General features: G+C 25.5%; 1 protein-coding gene across 1 annotated transcript in view; it reads left to right on the forward strand.

Moving 5' to 3' along the window:
- Nucleotides 1-20,221, forward strand: part of LOC114125896 (dopamine D2-like receptor) — a 251,374-nt gene that overhangs the window by 154,385 nt on the left and 76,768 nt on the right. The gene's annotated exons all lie outside the window — the stretch shown is intronic.

Raw genomic sequence — 20,221 nt, forward strand, 5'->3', positions numbered from 1 at the left:
TGAATGAACAAGTGAAGTAATTTAATATGTAAAATTCTTCATGATTTTATACAATTTAAAATGTAAAAATAATTTGTTGTGAAAGAAAAATACCTACACTATAAGAAAAAAAAAACAATTTTTTACAATATACATACATTTAAATAGGGTAATAATAGGTGAAATATTGCTTTAATAAGAAAAGTTATATTCATTATTATGCGTAAAAAGTGATATTTTTGTGAAAATATTGATAATTGATTCAAATATAATTTGATGTTATAGTGATAAGTGATATTCCCGTCAAATTATTTATAACTAAATTTACATGTAATTACTTTTAACTTTATTTTTCCTTGTAAATTATGGGTTTACTTGATTTTATTATAAAAATATGTCTGATTCTTTTCTGAAAATGTTGTTGTATTTTAATATATCTCAAAATCTTTTTTTAGGTCTTATACAATATTGCTTCTTTGCTAAAGAACTCTCAAAATACAAGAAAATAACAATGGTGTGCTTTTGGTTGTCTGCATTTTTGAGCAATAAATTTTAAATCGTTCTATTTTTATTTACAATAAAATTGTATTATTAACTCAAACAAATTATTTGATATATTAATAAAATACAGTATATTACCACAGAATAGATAAAATCAGAATGAAAAATTCTGGCCACCAAAATTTCAGTTCACCATAATGAGAGTGTTTATCACTGAATATATTCTATGATTAAATGTTTTGTTTCTTAACAAAATAGAAAAATGTACTCTTACAGCTCTTAGAATGAATTTATTTTGGAACTAATGATTCTTAGTGTTTGTTGGTTAGATTCATTCAATGACGAAAGACGTATTTTGTTCACTTTTAGTTATTTCTCCGTATTTTTTTAATGATTTTTCGAACTGATAATCCTTTTCAATTTTGCTGACCATATTTTTGGGTTGCAGTGTATTTTCTTATCAGTTTTCATACTGATTTAATCTATTATGTGGTTTAACAATATTCAGCTATTAATATATACACTAATTTATATACACGGAAATGTAAATTTGCGTATACCAGAGAAAAATAAATCCCGGTCTTAGTTTATTTTATTATATTATATATGACCTTTATTTCGGTGATAAGACCCTTTTACAACTATAGTACGTTAGTAAAAAAAAAAAAAAAAAATTAACAATAATAATAATAATAATAATGCTTAGCCATCATTTCAAGTACGTAATATAATTATGTAGGTTATTAGGTAAATAATAGTAGGTATACTTAAATTTAACAATACTACGTCAGACACTCGAAACCAATGTTCCATGATCGTTGGTTAAAACAAAACAATACTTTTTATCGATTATATATATATTATATATTTTATTATTATATATTATAATAATGTCTGACCATTTTTTTTTTCATTACATAAATATTTTAGTACATATTCAGATTAGAAATAACAAAATTGCAGTGATTATAAATGCAACATGCAATGTATATTTACATAATGTAATATATTATACCGTAGCACATAACATAATGCCTGTTCTGTGTATAGGTATATTATATAATGTATAGTGTGATTCACTAAGAACGATCACTCATTTGATTCACTTTTCATTTAATAATATATTTATTCAAATTTTCAAGATTTTTTTGCATTAATAAAATTATGGTGCCACTGATAAAAATTTTTTTTTTTTAAATATACACTAGAATCTCTTCTTTTGTTTACTGTAAATTATTATTTGGAGATATATTTTATTTTTATACATAAAAAAATTATTGCAATTATTGCAATTTAAATAAGTAGTTTTTCTATTATTATTATATACAATAAACATTTTTAAGATAATAATGCTTAATAATAGTTTTACAAAAATATCATATAGTGTTTATATCAGATATAATCTTTGTCATACTTTGTTCTTTTTTTATAAATTATAAATAGTTGTGGAGTAGTATAAATTACTAAAATATTCAAATTAATATAGTTCAATATCTCACAAATACATTATTCCATTTTCGGGACCTCCTTTCCTATAAATAGTTAAATAACTCAAAAAAATATTCGTTTACATTTGAATTTTGACACATCAATATTCTCAGAAATGTCCACTAAATAATTGACACTATAAAGGATGATTTTTGATTGAAAAATAGAATTTTATATTTTCTCAAGAAACTCCATTAGTAAATGCAAAAATAAACAGGATTTAAAAATATGATAGCTAAATACATTTAAAAATTCTATAAATCTGATTGTAAATCATTGTAGTCTTATTAAAGAGTTAAACGGGGTAAACATGCTTAGTGTATCACCCTGTATATAAATATATGTACAGAAAATGTACATAAATGGGAGCGAGTTAGTAATCCAAACACGTCGCGTCATTAGCAATGTCCGTTTGATGATCCCTTTCTACCCTTCCACCTCAACAATCGATCCCCTTTCCCACTGATGACGATTCGTTTCACTGACATATTTTTTGTTATTATTATTTTTTTTTTCGACGACCACAATGATAGCCGCAATTATTATCACCGCTGCAGCAGACAGCAGACTTATTGTTGGTCTGCCAGCTGAGTCGTATCCAAAGTATTCTGAGATATCACGCAGATCTGGTTAAGTGCGTGATTAGAGTAGTAATATTTCCATGAACATCACGTGTAACACTGTAACGTTACGCTTATATCTACATAATATTTATTTAACACTATAGTGAGATAAGAATATTAGTTGACTGTGTTTTAAATCGCTCTTGAGTTATACGATAGGCAACAATCAAATATAATATTAATATCTGATCTAGATGAGTTTCCAATATTTTTTGTTACATGGTTCCTATATCCACTATGACGAAAATGGACTATTATCAAAACCGTGTAATTCATTGACGTGCGACGAATATTACAAAGGAATCTTTATTTTTAATCTAACTGTTTTGGCAAGATTTTTTTTTATTACATTACCTATAAATAAATGTTCAGGTATTGACGCGTACACTATACAAAGTCCCGTTCAAAGCACCGTTCTTACAACACAGCATTTTCGAAAATAAAAATTATTCTTGCTACTAATGTTCGTTCGCGTAATTCAACCTCTGTATATTTTCAATTAAATTATATCATGTTATAGGTACGTTCACTTCGTTTGTTCACAGGAGAAAACTGTTAACAATATTATTATGAAGTACATTTTGTAATACAATATTACATATACGGTAAATATGTCAGGCGTTTTAATTGTTTTAAACGGCGTTTTAATTATGCTATAAACGGGCGCAGAAGGGCGTTTTATGATGGAACATTGGTGTTTTTAATAAATCAAAAGATCATATTTACGTAGAAGACTGGTATTGAGAGATACTATTTATACTTCCAAAATATTAGACTTAAGTGACATTAGATGACTACCGTAGTACCGTTGTAATTTTACTATTATTAAAAATGTAAATATCATAGACAAACTTTCTTAAAATATAATTATTTATAATGATAGCTATTAACATTTTTTGAGTGAGAACACATCAAAAATTATAATTAAATATTGTAAGTAAATTTAAATAAAATATATTAATAATTATGTTTTAATCGAAAATAATTTAATATTTAAAACATTAATTATGATATTTATATATGAATATAATTAGATTTAATGCAGTATTCGAAAATGATAAGAATAGTAATAAAATTCATTGGATATTAATAGCTAGAAAAGTTTGTTAATTTAATTAATAAAAAAACCATCTAGTGAGGAAATATCGTCTTAATTATTTTAAAATTTTGCACAAGGAAAAAAATATCCTTAACAAAAAAAGGATACATAACCCCTAAATAGCATTATTTGATGTAATATATTCAATTGGTTTTTAGTGTAATTCAATTAAATTTAATACAATATGATAAACAGCATGCGCTTTGTTTCATTTGATTATTATAAGCTGTAAATAAATAAATAATCTACTCTATACACACACACACACACACACACACACAAAATAAATTTTTGTACAATTAATACATTTATTGCTATGATCATAATCTAATAAATATATTTTGTTTAAAACTTTATAGTGCTTATGGTTTATTTTGTTGTGAATTTAACATGTCTTGCCATGAGTGTACAATATATTAATATGTCGATTGTCGGTTGTAACTGAACGTTAACAAAACATTTAGGTCTGAACATCGTCAATCATTTAGACACTTCCGAAATCAGTAAGATACTATTTACTGTTTTTAACTATCATTCTCTGCGCGTATATTTTTCCGGAACCATTTGTCTTTTGATTATCATTCAACATAATAAATAGAAATTAATCATTGAAAAAATGCTTAAAATTCAAAGATGCAAATTAAGTTAATGATGCAATAGATCTTAATACTCATAATGTTCTGTGATGAAATAAAAACTTGATGAAAAACTATTAGTTTTAAATAGGTAATCTGTCCAAATATAATTTGGAATTTTAAAATTTTTATCAAATCAAATCAATAGTATTTATATAATATAGTTTTCAGTTATATTAACTTAATTTAGAACTGGAATTTTCTCTCTAAAGTATAACATCAACAGATAATTTACTAAAAGAAAATAGTATTGTTATATTATCATTCAATCAGTTATTGCAACGAGTTTTATTAAAACGTTAAAACTATATATTTTAAAAGAATAGTAATTATTTATTATTAGGTAAAAATTGCATAATAATTTGTGTATTTTTTTCAATTGATTGAAAAACAAAATGCAATGTGTTTAATATAATATTATAATTTAAAAAAATGGAATCTATATACTACATCGTTACCATAATAGGTGATTATTATATAAATGGTAACAAATATTATCTCACTAAATATAAAAAACATTATATTATATTATATTAAATCACACATTTAGTAAATTAGCTAAAATTGTCTTAGAAATTTGTAACGACTATGAAAGTAAAGAAAATACATCATTTGTAGTAGGCTGGGAGTATGTATTGACATTTTAATAACCGTATCAAGAAAGAAATGTGTACCTATATACATTTTTAATGTTGAGGGACGTTAAGTTTAATGCATGTCTTGAGGGATGAATTCAGAGTGATAAATATGATTTTTTATCACGTACGTCATTCCATCATTTTCGTTCCATTAAATAATCATAAAAATGATAAAATAATATTGAAGATAATCGTTTTATTAAAAAAAAAAAAAAAAAAAAAAAAAACACTTTAAGTGATACTAAATGTCAGACACTATAATATAAGCATAATTTTGTTTCAATGATAATTTATATTATTATTTTACACTTTATAAAGTTCTATAAAATCATTCAAAAAAGACATTAAAAATAATCTCCATTAAATAATATATAAATTAATTTATAAAAACAAATTAAATTTTATACAAAAAAAATAGGTACTTATTTTCATGGTTAAACATTTTATAATTACTATAGTTTTATATTTTATTACTTAATACTTTCTCTTAGTAGATAAAAATTTGGAAAACATATGGACGTAAAATGTTATTTAAAATATTATATGCAAGTTATTATCATATTAATTCAGAAAGTTTACTCATATTTTTCAAATCTAAACTATTTAAAATCTAATATATTTGAAAGTTGAAACACTATAGTAATTACATTGCTTATAATATAAGTACTTTCTTCGTTTGATTACTATATACTAATATTTGGTATTAACATGTACCTTTGTAGATAGACATGATTAAAATGTTTATACATATTAAACTAATCTTATAGTAAAATTAGTAAATTCCTCGAGAATCTACAAGTTTAGAATTAGCAACTAAATACCGTATAATATTTTAGTATGTTTAACAATCATATTAACTTAATTCAACTAACATTTTTATAAGACAACATGTTTTAAGTTGATTATCTGTACATTAATATTGCTATGAAAATTAATAGAAACAATTAATTATTGTAATTTATAGGACTTTAAAATTAGTAAAAATATTGAAATAAATAGCTGTATATTAACTTTTGACCATTTACAAAGCGAGATCGGCCGTTAATGTATTATTTAAAATGCGAAATATGAAAATTTAAAGTGATTTAAAGTACACACGTTTGAAGTGAAATTTTTTTATTTATTGCATGATAATTTGATTATAATTATTCATGAGTGGATACGAGGTACAACAGTCAAATTTTTACGATAAAAATAACGTTTTATTTTATTCAAATATTTTACCACATTGAATCCTATAATAATATTGTAATTATATTACTGAACTAAAGTAATTTAGAAACTATGTATATTAAAATTAAGTGATAGATAGCATATTTTAAAATATAAAATATATTCAGCTACAATTTTTTGTCCGATCGTATAGAATTATGTTCATGAAAATATCTAACAGATTTATTGCGACCCTATGAATTGAACAGTTTGGAAATAGCAGTATAATACACAAGTACACTCATTAAAAGCACAAATTAGCTACCATAAAAATAAACAATGAAAAAATAAAAGTCAAATAAAAACTTTTAAATTAGACGAAGAATATGGAAGTTGGAGAATATGTTTTGAATTTATTATTATTAAATGCTATGGCTGAAACTATGTCGATAACTTATATTGTATAAGATAGTATTATGCGGTAATTACGATAAGTATGATAATTTAGTAACGAGCTATATTCCACAACTCAATGACTAGAAAAAAACTAATAGCATTTAAAAATACTTTAAATACTTATTAGAAAATTAAGTAATAAAAGACATTCAATAAAGTGCCTCATATTCGACTGCTAATTTAACATATGGTTTAATTGTGTAAACGGAAAACCGATGCAGTGTTAAGACTATAAATCACTTAAATACTATTGATAACAAGGTATATTTAAGTCTAAATAATCAAGTTATTTTGTAATAAAATATAAAACGTAAAAACTACGAGTGTAAAATAAGTCAACTGTAAGTAAAAAGTCGCAGATGTAAAAATCAATAGACACCAAGAATAAAAACAGATTCAGATAATATAATTATCCTAGAAGTGATGAGCTGAGAAGATAGATGCAATGACCGTGGCGATTGGATAACAGTAACGCTACCAAATTAAATTATTCTTGCACAAACCGAAGAAGGAAAAGAAGCAACACAGGCGTAGGTATACTAAATACATGTTTGATCTATTAAGCTAATAAAATTCTAAAACAGGTTAAATTATAAATCTTATTTTTCAAGTATGAAAACGATGTTTTTATGTATTATAAATTAATATATTAATTTAATGTTGTGGTAACTTATGTATAATATTGTGTAAACATAAGAACATGTTTCTTCTTCTTCATTTTAAATTTTTAAAAATTACCAAATAACAGTGACATAATGATAAAGTGTTAATTTTATATTTTGCACCGGCATTTTAGTGCCGGCCCTGTCGTTCATTATTTAGTTTTTATTTTAAATTGAAAATTATTTATGGTATTAATTATAGACTTTTAGTTACAAATAAAGTGATATGAAAATATTAAAAGCAAATAAAGAATACAAGGGATAATAAGTTGATCTCGGAAAAATATAAAAGTTATGATATATTTTACGAACGGATGAAATCACTAACCATAATATCGAAAATAATGAAAGTTGTCTTCAAATCATATTTTAAACAGTTATATATATGAATCGAAATATACGATGAATACGGTTTAGTTATAATGTGTGGATTTATTTACAATATACAAGATAACACTTGTATCATTATCAAGTAATATGCTATTATTGTTTTTAAAGTTTGAAAATGTTTAGAAACGTTAGCATATGTAGCTATACCGATTGAAACTAATTAAACAGAACTTTATTAGAAACATACATTTAATATCATTACATTAATGAGTAAACGAATAATTGAAGTATACTTCTATTAAGATCGTAATTATATTAACTATTTCAATTTGGTCAAAAATAAAAATACAAAGAAAAAAAATCTGAAAAGCACGACTAATTTCAGTAATAATTAACGTTCTTAATGCACAAATACGTTGGTTTAATATAAATAAATAATTCAAGCTAGAGTTGGAAAATGAGGTTGTCTGGTTTTTTAGTCTAATTGATCTTATTTTAACGACCTGTCGGTTTAAACACTTTTTACGCCTGTCCCTGGCCTAGCCGCTATTAAAAAAATAATCGTACATATTTAAACAGCGGATGAAAAAAATTTAAACGCTATATATACTATATATGTAATATCTGTACCATTATACATATGTATTATGTATATATGTATATACACAGTACACACATACACATAAATATGTTTGTGGTAACAAATTGAACTAAGACCAAGGGATTTTGAGGTTAACGCATTTATATTGTTTATGCACATAACAGTGACGAGAAGAAGACGGTGGTTCAAGGGAAATCCGGATGAGATTTATTTCATGAAAATCGCTTTAAACTCGTGACCACCATCCTACAGAAACAGTTGCGTTTGTGTATACAGGTCTTCAAGTTGCCAAGGATATATAGTTAAAAAAACACGCAAAAAACCGATTTAAATATTTAAATTAAGGTCCGAAATAAACGACGTACGCATACGCCGCCGCCGCCGTTGGTGGTTTGCACGCCTCAACCCCGGCTGACACAACTGAACAAGAACATTCGATTCGATTTAAATACGTGTAATTTAATTTATTTAACTACATCACGCGTAGACAGTAGGTTTCATTCTGGCCGCGCCCTGTGGCGCCGGACATTTTTTTTATCTCTTATTATTATTATTATTATACGACGTTGTGCCTCGTTTACGGTGCATGACCATCTGTAGTATTTTGTTTATGGCCAATATCATTGTATAATAACGATAATATGACTTCCTTTGGAGTCGGACATTTGCAACGTGGTCGTCTCTATGGGGCAGTGACGTATTGAAGTTTCTTATTTTGTACTTGTCTGAACGACCGGATGACCAGCTGATGATCGGTGTTTGGTGCAGATCCACTGCAACAGCAAGCGAAAGAGATTGGAGGGCGGCCCATTTGCAGTGGACGACCAAAAAAGAGGTGTTATTTATGCATATCACCATAAATGCCTCTTCTTATTTTGCATAATGATCATTATACACCGTTGTCGTCGTCGTCGTCGTCGCAAAGGGAAAGATTGAAAACATTTTTCACTTGCGTTTCTTTCGCTAATCGAGAAAACTCAGTAGCAATGGATGTCACGGAGTCATTTTTTATATGGCCAACCCAGACTATAATAAATAACTTTTTCCGACAGGCTTCTCTCGCTCCCCATCCCCCGTTCACCGGCACCGAATCACTCGTGCTCTTCGCCACCCACTGCTGTACATTCCGGTGTATGGTTGACACAGTGTCTCAGAGGTCTTAAGCACTAGGTCATGTATCAAATTTTTCATAATAATAATATATAACTTCATATGTCGGGTTTTTGTCGGGAGGGATGCGGGGGTCTATGTATGTAGCGTACTGGCTGGCAACAATCTTATTGCGATCAATTTACACGGCTGGAAAATGCAGACATCCCCTTGAGTGTCCGATATAAAAGTGTACGTGGCCCACTTAAAACACGAGAAAGAAAAAAAAATTATATATATGTATTAAAAATATCGCCGTCATCTCCGACAGAGTTCAATTAAAATCTGAACCGTCGTATAAAGATAGAGGAAAACACAAAAAAAAAAAAACACCTATTTCACAAAACTCAATTAAACGCACGTGCCTACTTTTTTTATTATATTACATTTCGAGAATTGAATCGAGACTGTAATTATATAATACAATTACATCGAAGTCTTGTTAAATAATTTAGATATTTTTTCTGTAAGACATTAAGCTTGGTACGCAATTAAAACTGTCAGGTAATAAAAAAAAAAAAAACAAAAACCAAAAAATAATAGTAATAATAAAATAAAATAAAATATCCGTGTATAACATATTTTGTTATTTTATAATTTTGATATTTCGGAACTAACAGAATGACATATTTTTGTGTCGTGGACTCTTCATAGTTTAATAACAAATATTTATTGTAAGTTAATATTATACTTAATTTAACTATTATTATTATAGTACATATAATATTATATATTGATGAAAATGATAATTTTCTTCAAAAGCAAGTTGGTGTATTGTTATTTTATATGGCATATATTACTTTGTTGGTACCTACTTATAGAATGTTTTATAATTAATGAATTTTACATTCCAAAGTTTTTAAACAGATTAACGGCGATGGAGTAATGCATAGATAAAATTAATTCATATCTACATTCTGCATGACTGCATAGGATGAAAGAGTATTAGTACATTTTTTCTTTAGCAAAATAATTATAAATAGAAATAATTATTTATAAAATGTATGAAGAGATATTGAATTATAATTCTTTAACATGTGCAATTATAACAATAAGAAATATGTTTTAATTTATGCAGTTAATATTTTTTGTTTATTTGAACAAAACCCAATACCCAATACAATTTTAAAACATAAAAAAAACTGATTTACTTATGATTTATTAATAATTTTTGAACTTAATAAGTTAACTTAAATATGCATAGATTAATATTTCTATTATTTGATATATTTTAAAGTATTTTTATAATAAAATAAAATCACTTTGTTTAAGAAATAAAATATGAAAAGATAAATAGCTAGATTTAACATACAGGATATAAGTAATGATCGTTGCGATTCGCTAGAACGTAATTTCTGATTTTTAATTGTAACTTTAATATATAATTTAAATATTATCGTTAAGTTTCTAATTGTTCAATTTAATATATGAATATACATTATTAATCGATAAAGATACTTCTAAAGTAAAGAAAGTTTATTTAGGAAAATATTTTTCTTAAAAATTTATCCGAGCACGATATTGATCATAAATTTATTATACTTTCATAAAAATAACAAAATTCAAAGAAATGCACTAATATGCTAACAAGTTTTCAAATATGCACTTTTCCTAAAATATAAAAAAATATGCAAAAATATGCTAAGTAAAACTTTGCATTTAATTTCAATTTTCATGAAACAATTTTTATATTTGGTACCTTAGGAATAATCTACGACCATCTCAAAAAAAAAAAGAAAAAAAAAGAAAGAAGACTCGCATTATATATATATATATATTAAAATTAATACTAATGAAAGCCATGAAAGCCATGAATTCAATAGTTGTACTTAAGTTTTATTGAGAAACTGAATTATCATTCACCTTTTTCATTGTCAATAGAATTATTTATTTCCTAACGGAATTGACGTATAAATGTAATCACCTGTTTTGGGAATGCACGAAAAAAGCGTCATGTATATTTAATAATAATATTAAATAGCTCGTTGTGCACAATACTTAGTACTTTATCTTTAGATGTTAAGTTTTTTTGAAATAATATTTAATTTATATATTTTATAACTGCCGTATTCTTCTACATAATTGTTCGTAATATATACATTTCGATATCGATATGTAAGCTATTAGATAAAATGTATATAATTATAAATTAATGAACCGTGCACTACCCTACCACTTTAAATTAGTCAATCCTCGTGGGGGGTACCTTGTGTAGTATTTAACCAACGGGCTTATCGAAACACGTTCTTCGTTCATAGCTTGTACGTAAAGTATTATGGTTTGACTATACCACATTTAACTCTGTTACTAACCACATGAGCCGTTTTAATAACATGGAATTCAAATGATAGAATATAACACTGTACAAGAAAACATTGTGATAACATAACAACAAGCTAATATTGACGTTGCTAACTTATTAGTTAGTTTTCGATGTTTATTAACAACACGCTGTTAAAATCATAATAAAACCTAATCAGAAAATGATTAGGTATAAACAATATATTATACAAGACATTGATCATCTGTCTGCTTTATAGGAAAAATGTTACATTTTACCACCAGTACTATAAATGGCCATTGTAACTATTATGACAAGGAATACTGTTATTTACATTATAACAGTATTGTAACTAGGCACGTGAAGATTTACTAACTTTGGTTACTTTATTGGAGTAAAGCACTGGAATTTATTCAGGCATCTTGGCCAGGGTGTGGTCGAATCACACTTATGTTAGTCGAATTGCACTTGAGTAGAAAACAGGTAGTAGTCGAACTGCACTTGGGCTCAAACAATATATTTCCACAAAAATATCATGCATTCGAAGGGGTAAAACGTTTAGAAAACACTAATTTCCTTTCCCACTTGCAGGCTTAGAACTGACAATGATTTTAATCATTGGCGTGGTTAAAAATGATAGTTTTATACATACATCATGTTAATATAATATTATAAATATATTTTTTTTATTTTTTTATTTTTTTTTTTTAAACGTTTAATAAAATTATTACATTTTTTTGTAGTAATGAACTAATAACGAATTTCAATTAAAATTTTAGCTAATTAATAATTCGCTTTTGAGCATAAAAGTAAAATATTTTTCAATATCATTTATATTTTTTCTGGTATCGTGTAGTTGAAGATCTTGTATCAGTATTCTGCATCTAATGAGTATTTTCTAAACGTTTTATCCCTTAAAATGCATGATATTTTTGTAGAAATCCTTTTTTTTAGCTCAAGTGCAGTTCGACCACTACCTGTATTTTACCCAAGTGCAGTTCTACCATTACCTTTTTTCGAGTCAAGTGCACTTTGACCATTTATTTTTAGGTAATAAGTACAATTCTACTATCCCGATTGGCCACTGCAAAATATTCGCTCAGTTGTTAATAAATTAATTCGTATATATATATAAATTACTCATAGGTATATTTTAACATTTGTTATAATTATTTTCCAATAAGAAGTAAGTAAATGTGTAAAGACTACAGCCGCGTTGATTTAATTTTCTTGTAACATCTCAAATGATGCCCATAAATATTTACTATTAAATTATATAAAGGTAAATTAAAATAAACTTTTCTACAAACTGATAATTGTTTAGTTATTGAATAAATAAAGAGAAATTTTAAGGTTTATAAAAAAAAACAAAAACGTTATTGTTCCTATATTTGTTTTATTCAACCTTACTTATATTATCAAACTTTAAACGACTTATTAAGTTCTGTGTCTTTAAATATTATTATCATTTAACAATAAAACATTATATGGATTTTTAATTTGCGGTTAATAAATTATAATATAGAAAATACTTAAAAAAAAAAAATACTTTTGTTCAATGTTATATTTTTGATAAGATAAAACTTAAAGATATTATAATTGTGTAAATGGATTTATTAATTACCAAAAAAAAAAAAAAAAAGAATACGTAAGTTAGGTTGAAACTAAAACACATCCAAATATATTATGCTGAACAATGATTTTGTAAATAAATTTTATTTCAGATAGGCCTCTTTTAAAATCAGCTGACGGTGTTATAATTTATAAGACGTAATGATTTTTGAAATATTCTATACTGATGTACTGAGATTTGAAATTAACTGATTTATAGTATTATTGTTTTAAAATGTTATAATAATTGTAGTTATTGTTAGTCATGAAAGTAATTGTACAATATAAAATAACAAAATTCTACAAGATCAATATAGTATTATATTAAAAATACTATTTTACTTTAAAATATATTTGAAATGTTTAATTTACTGATATATAAAAATAACATAAAATTCGAAAAAAAAACAGATTTTCTGTATGTATCTTAAGTTGTTGATTTTACGTATTTTTTAATCGTTATTTACTTATATTAATGCTTTTTATACCAATATGCATAATTGCTGCAACGAGTTTTAATATTTCAAGTATAATTGCAAAACAAACTTAAGAAAAAAATTTAAATTATCATAATATGACCCCCCGTACTATACATTGAATTTTAATGTTTGTCCATATTTTCTGTGAGGACGAAATTATAACATAATAATATATTGTTATTCATTATGATATACCTACAGCAAATGTTATGGGTTATTCTGCGTAGTATATTATTTTTTAATAAATCAGAAACTACTAGTTCAAATGTTGAATTAGATTTATCGAAATATTAAAAATTAAATCATATATTTAAGAAATTAGAGTATAACGAAGGTTATAATTTGAAAAATAAATTTGTATCACCATAAACAACACCTTAAATTATGAAAAAATGTAAGTAATTCAAATTAAACCTTAGTCTGAAGTATTTAAGTATAAATACTTAAAATTTAAAAAAAAAATAGAATTTCAGTATAATATATTATATTATAAATAAAATAAAAAATGGTGAATAAAGAGCATCATTGGTTTATCATAATATTAGATATTATGTAGTTTATACTATAGTATAATGATAACTATATTATACTTCATTTTAACGTCATTCCAATATTGTATAATTTATGTAAATAATCTTAAATCATTTCATACAAAATATTAAGTTAATGTACAATCAAAAATAAATAAAAATATGAAGTTTAAAAAAAAAGTAGTGTTATGTTAAAATATATATTATTATGTTAAACAATAATATCTATCTATTCGTTATTAAATGGTTTAAATAATAATTGTAATTTTAAGATGCTATTATATTTTTATTTATTTAAATAGTTTATTTATTTTCCTTTCAACTACTTCAACATTTTAAGTATAATTGTGTTTTGACCACGGAAGTTTGTCATTCTTTTATAATACTGAAATAAAAACAAAACTATTATAACTAAATTAATTGTTTTAAGTACATTTTACAACTTTTACGGTCTTGTTCTATAGTCAAGTATATAATAACTTTATAATTATAATAATTAATTTATATAAAATTGTGTATTTGAGTATAATGATATGCACTGGAAATATAACTAATAAGTTATTATTAATTTAAAATTATAATTACAATAAAATATGTGTGCCATGTTACGAAAGATAATTTAATTTGATATTTAAAAAGAAGCATATTACACAAGAAACTTTGAATTAAATAAGTTACTTGATTTATAAACTGTTTACAGACGAATTGCATTTCTTATAGTTAACCATATTATAGTTTTTTTTTTTATGCTGTATGCACATATTTTTTACTTTTACCCCAGGATTAATTAATATTCGTGAATGTATATCAATTAAAAAAAAAAATCCATTGCTACAGTCGTTTATTAAAAGTTTTATCAAACCCAAAACGCTATTAATTTTTAATTATAAACTTAGGGTTTTTATTATATTTCATTTATGTATATATATATATATATATATATTAAACATTTATACACATGTATATAATATATATGATTATGACTCAAAACTATACACATAAATATAATTAACAATAATTGTACTACCGAAGCGCAGTTCTACGTCGTATTGTTATAAATTAAGATTAAATGACCTGCAATACCCCGTTAAATGTTGTAAAATTAGATACTAAAATAGTATTTAAAATATATACGTATATAAACGACAGTATAATATAATTGATTGTTTATTCAATTTAAAATTATTCAATTTAATGTGTAGCACGATAATATACGCGTGCATCATTCGTTGTGGATCATTTATAACAACTTAAATGCTCAATAATATTTCAAACTTAGAAGTGAAAGTATTATTAAGACTGGGTAGTCGTCCACTCGATCCGTGACGATTTCGTTTTATAGGTAATTTTTCCTTAGAAAAACGTCGCGGACGTTATACCAAACGTTAACCACGGGGGGGGGGGGAGGTGCACTGCGTATACGATTTCCGATGTGTCTGATCCATGTAACCGAGTCGTATATCATGGAAGTCCGTCAAGTCGTTTTTCTATTATTCGCTAGTTGGACATAGGCGCGAGCACACATATTAATAATAATCATATATAACACGACGTTATTATAACAACACTACCCGTTTTGTCAGGACGAATCCGAGACATAAATCCTCCATACATTATTTCGTATTATTATTATATTCTAAACGAGTACGCTCTGTGCTGCCACCGTGCCCACGCGTATAAATATTTTATCCACGTGCATATTACACAATTTTATCATCATTCATTCATCATCTCGTCATTGTTGTTTAATAATTATAGGTAATACGATAATAAAATACACTCAGCACAATAGTTAGGTATAACCATTTTTGACGAATATTTTACTATTTAATAGAATTTCATTCACGCCACATAATATATCATCTATTTGGGGATCAGCAAACATCGGATTGCGATACTCGAAAAAAAAATGTTGTAGGTATTATTTTATTATTTTAGTATGATGCTAAGCAATTATGTTTTATTACGTTTTCATTATTTCTACGACCGTCTTGTTCGGTATGTTGTTCGTGAATAATTCTCGAGCCGGAAAAGAAAAAAAAAACCAGTGTGTGACGTTGACGACTTATCTCGCGCTCGCTTCACAGACGCCTTTGCGCTTGTGCACGCGAATGTTAATGGCGCGAGATGAGCTTTTCCCCTCATATCTTGACACTGCGCGTGGCACATCATCCATTCATTTGCCCGTGGCGGCGCCGTATAGTATTATTCGTGCATTATTAAATATTAAAAATGTCACTTTGAAATGATTAATTCACCTCCGTTGTAAACACGAGTGTGTCCCCAAAGTGTCATTTCTGATTTGCGAGGGCTGTGGGGGGTGCCGACGGCGGTGAAGGTGGCTGCGGTGGTAACTGTGGTGGTGGCGGCTGAGTCGGAGACTGGGAACGGGAGTCGCCGTTGCGATATCCGAAAAAAGAAATTCGCCCGTTCATACCTTTTAAATTATATAAGCCGACGTGTTTACCACGTCGATATTCAACTGCGTAGGTAATTGGTTTCCAAAAGCGATCGGCGCGATTGAAGGGGAAAGACGATAAAGAACAAAAAAAACTATATATACTGGAACGTTGGTAGTTTTTTCTTATTCAATCGTATCATCTGTCCACATCGAGAGATACCGTCGTGTACCATAAATTAATTTCGTGCTTGTTTAATCGATTCTGTTATTTAGGTTTACTTTATCTGTCCGAGCGAGTATTTTCTAAATTTCTGGTTTTTTTTCTTCACGATCCTGTTGATCGTTTGAGACTATATAATATAATCAGTACTTATTTAAAATATTAAATTCTTAAACCTATACTGACAGTTGACGAAAATTAATTTTTCTTAAACGTGTAGTCATGTGAAAATGTTTATGTTTGTCATTATTTTAATAACTATAAAACTAACAACATTATTATAATATATTAATTAGTATTATTTACTTACTCTATTTTTTCATTTATTTTCTATTATTCAATCAAGTTTAAATGACAGTGGGTCATCAAACTTCAGAGTTATAAATATTATATTTTTAAAAGTAAAATTTAAAAGTTTAGTAGAATAACTTTTGGGGTAATATACTAAATATAAAGTTACAAGTTGGTGTACAATTATAAAATTAAAACAATTATATACGTATACAAACGTATAGACGTGAAATAAATAAACTAGATTTTAAAACTATTTTGAATGTTTTTTTAATATTTCAATGATAGATACTATGATCTTAAGTGTCTTCCCGTTTGCAACATTTTTCATTTATATATGTTTTTAATTTAAGGTATTATTCCTCATTTGATTTTAAGAGACAATCGTATAGAAAGATATTGTTAGTTTTTGAATTAAATCTTTGATAATATGATTTTAAGTTGAAATCATTGTTTCATAAAATATATCATGGCCCATTTATATTAAGCTTAAGACTTTGAATTGAAAAATATTTGTTTTTTTAAACATTTTCTATTGAAAATACATTAGCAGAAGCTTAAAACAATAATGAGTAAAAAACTTGTTCTATATACTCTGAAATATCAAGCAGTTTGTTGAAATGAGTTGTTCATAGTATTCAAATATCTATTATAAAATATATATGTTGAATAATAATTTAAACAAAAATAATCTCAAATATATTGATTATACAGTATTTTAAGCTGTTTGCCACAAAATTAGTATGTATCCAAATGTATGTAATTTATATGATAAGTATAAAATAAAAATCTAGGTTGATAAAATAATAAAAAAAAGTTAAAATTAAATAAAGAAAAATTATCTAAGTCTTTTATTTTAATAAAATAATAATTATGTTACTTAATATTATATCATATTTCTTTTATATTTGTATTGTAGAATAGTGTAAAAAAACATGATACAATAAAAAGTACAAGTATAATAACATATGATATACTTGCTTTATAATATTATATATAGTGTAACTCATCATGAAGTCATTCACTACCTATGTATTGAAATAAAAATAATACCATTGTAGCACAAAACATTAACTTAAATATAATAAATCAAATATATATAATATATATATTTTTATTTATGTTTATAGTCGAAAATCGTGTTTATATATTATTATTTGGATTTCCTATGAAATATGAATTATTTAATTTACTTACTGTACACCTTAAATTAATTTGATTATAAATATAATATGTTGATACACTTTATGAACCGTATATTTCATATTATAATGATATACTATGTTATTACTACTAACTACGTATACTTATATCGGTCAAATATAAATTATAAAATATAATTCATATCCAATGCAAAAATATAATTTTTTTTTTTATCATTTTTATTGACGTGCATCTTAAATATACATTACAGTATAAAATTATATTATACAATATACATTATTTATACCTTATTTCTGCGTATACATATAAAATTAAACTATCGATAAATATTTAAAACTGTGTACTTTGTAATATTCTACTGCGCATGTATCATATTTGTTATATGTTATAGCTATATACCTATTTTGTGTATTATTTTACACAAAGAAACGTATTTTCTTTAGAAAAACTCGTTATATAAAATCAACATTTCTCAAAATGCATAAAAGCCTTTGAGTTATGAAATATAAAAAAAATAAAAATAAATATATAAAAAATATGAGTTGATCCGTGCGATGCTAAAAATACATCAACAGAATCGAATAATTTTAGTTAATATTATATATTTGTATGCATTAGTAATGAGAACGGAGTGAAAAATTGGTGCAATAGCGATTGGAATATTGTTTAACTAATTAGATATTGAGAGATATTAAAAACTAAATGATTTTAAATGCACGCTAGTATAACCCCAATGGTTGTACCACAATATTACTGTAAAAAATGGATGGAAGGGTTAAATTAGGTTTAGAATGGAATAGTTTCAATGGAATATTGATGTGCATTTCTCTCCTAATTCAAATATTATACATCATATAAACGTAAAATGTGTAGATTATATTTTATTATACAGGTATAAAGTTATAGGGAATACTTTGTTTTGTTTTCACGTTATCTATCAATAAGTTCTCGAGCGAACTGAATTTATCAATTTCATTCTACACCTTCGATCAACAGATTATCAAATTCATTGTTTTTAGGTCTGATTTTTAAATTGAGTTATATTTGACAGTGTTAAAAAAATTTAATATTTGGCTAAAGTAACAGACTTTTAAAAAAATATTTTTCTAAATTAACATACATTTAGACGTTTCGGGAAGTTGTTATGTATATGTTATGTGCATTATTATTCTGATTAATGAAGTAAAGCCACAAGTTGTCTTTTGCACTTGATCCCGATTTCTTTTAATCAGGCTCTAAATACTACCAATACCAATCGGCTTGAATATGTGTGTATAATACAATGTGACATTGTGACACAAATCGACGTCCAGCACAGTCGATCGTAAAGCTTAAGTTGTCTTATTATTGTACGGTGATAGTCGATGGGTATTCTAGTAAAGAACCCGTCACGATTTAGCTCTACTTGCCATATCGACACAATATTAACATTTCTCTGTTGTCTTTTAGAAATCGTACAATATCATTTTATACAGAAATGTATATATTATAAATATTATGCTATAATATAATATATATATATCAGATTATAGCGTTTTACGATTTCAAATAAAACGTTCAAAGTTCAAAGTCAAACTTAAAAAAGTTTTCAAACAATAGGTATCTAACGAAAATAAATAAAGGTATATATATATATTTTTTTTTGATTCATATTTAAGCCTAATAAACTTGAAATTTATTTCGGAATCAATTCAATGATCATATGATAAGATGGTTTTATAACATAGGATTAGAAAAAATGATTGTAGATTATCAAACATTTGACTTTCTTAAAATTTGGTTACTATAAAAACATTTACGTTTTTAATTTCATCATGAGCAAATAAATTATATTTCATGTTGATATTTAACAAAGATTTATATACCTATTAAAGTTAAAGTTGCAATGTCCAATTATATATTTTGACATATTTTTAATGTAATTTTCACGT

Source organism: Aphis gossypii, chromosome 2, assembly GCF_020184175.1.
Source record: "Aphis gossypii isolate Hap1 chromosome 2, ASM2018417v2, whole genome shotgun sequence".
Taxonomy (NCBI): Eukaryota; Metazoa; Arthropoda; class Insecta; order Hemiptera; family Aphididae; genus Aphis; species Aphis gossypii.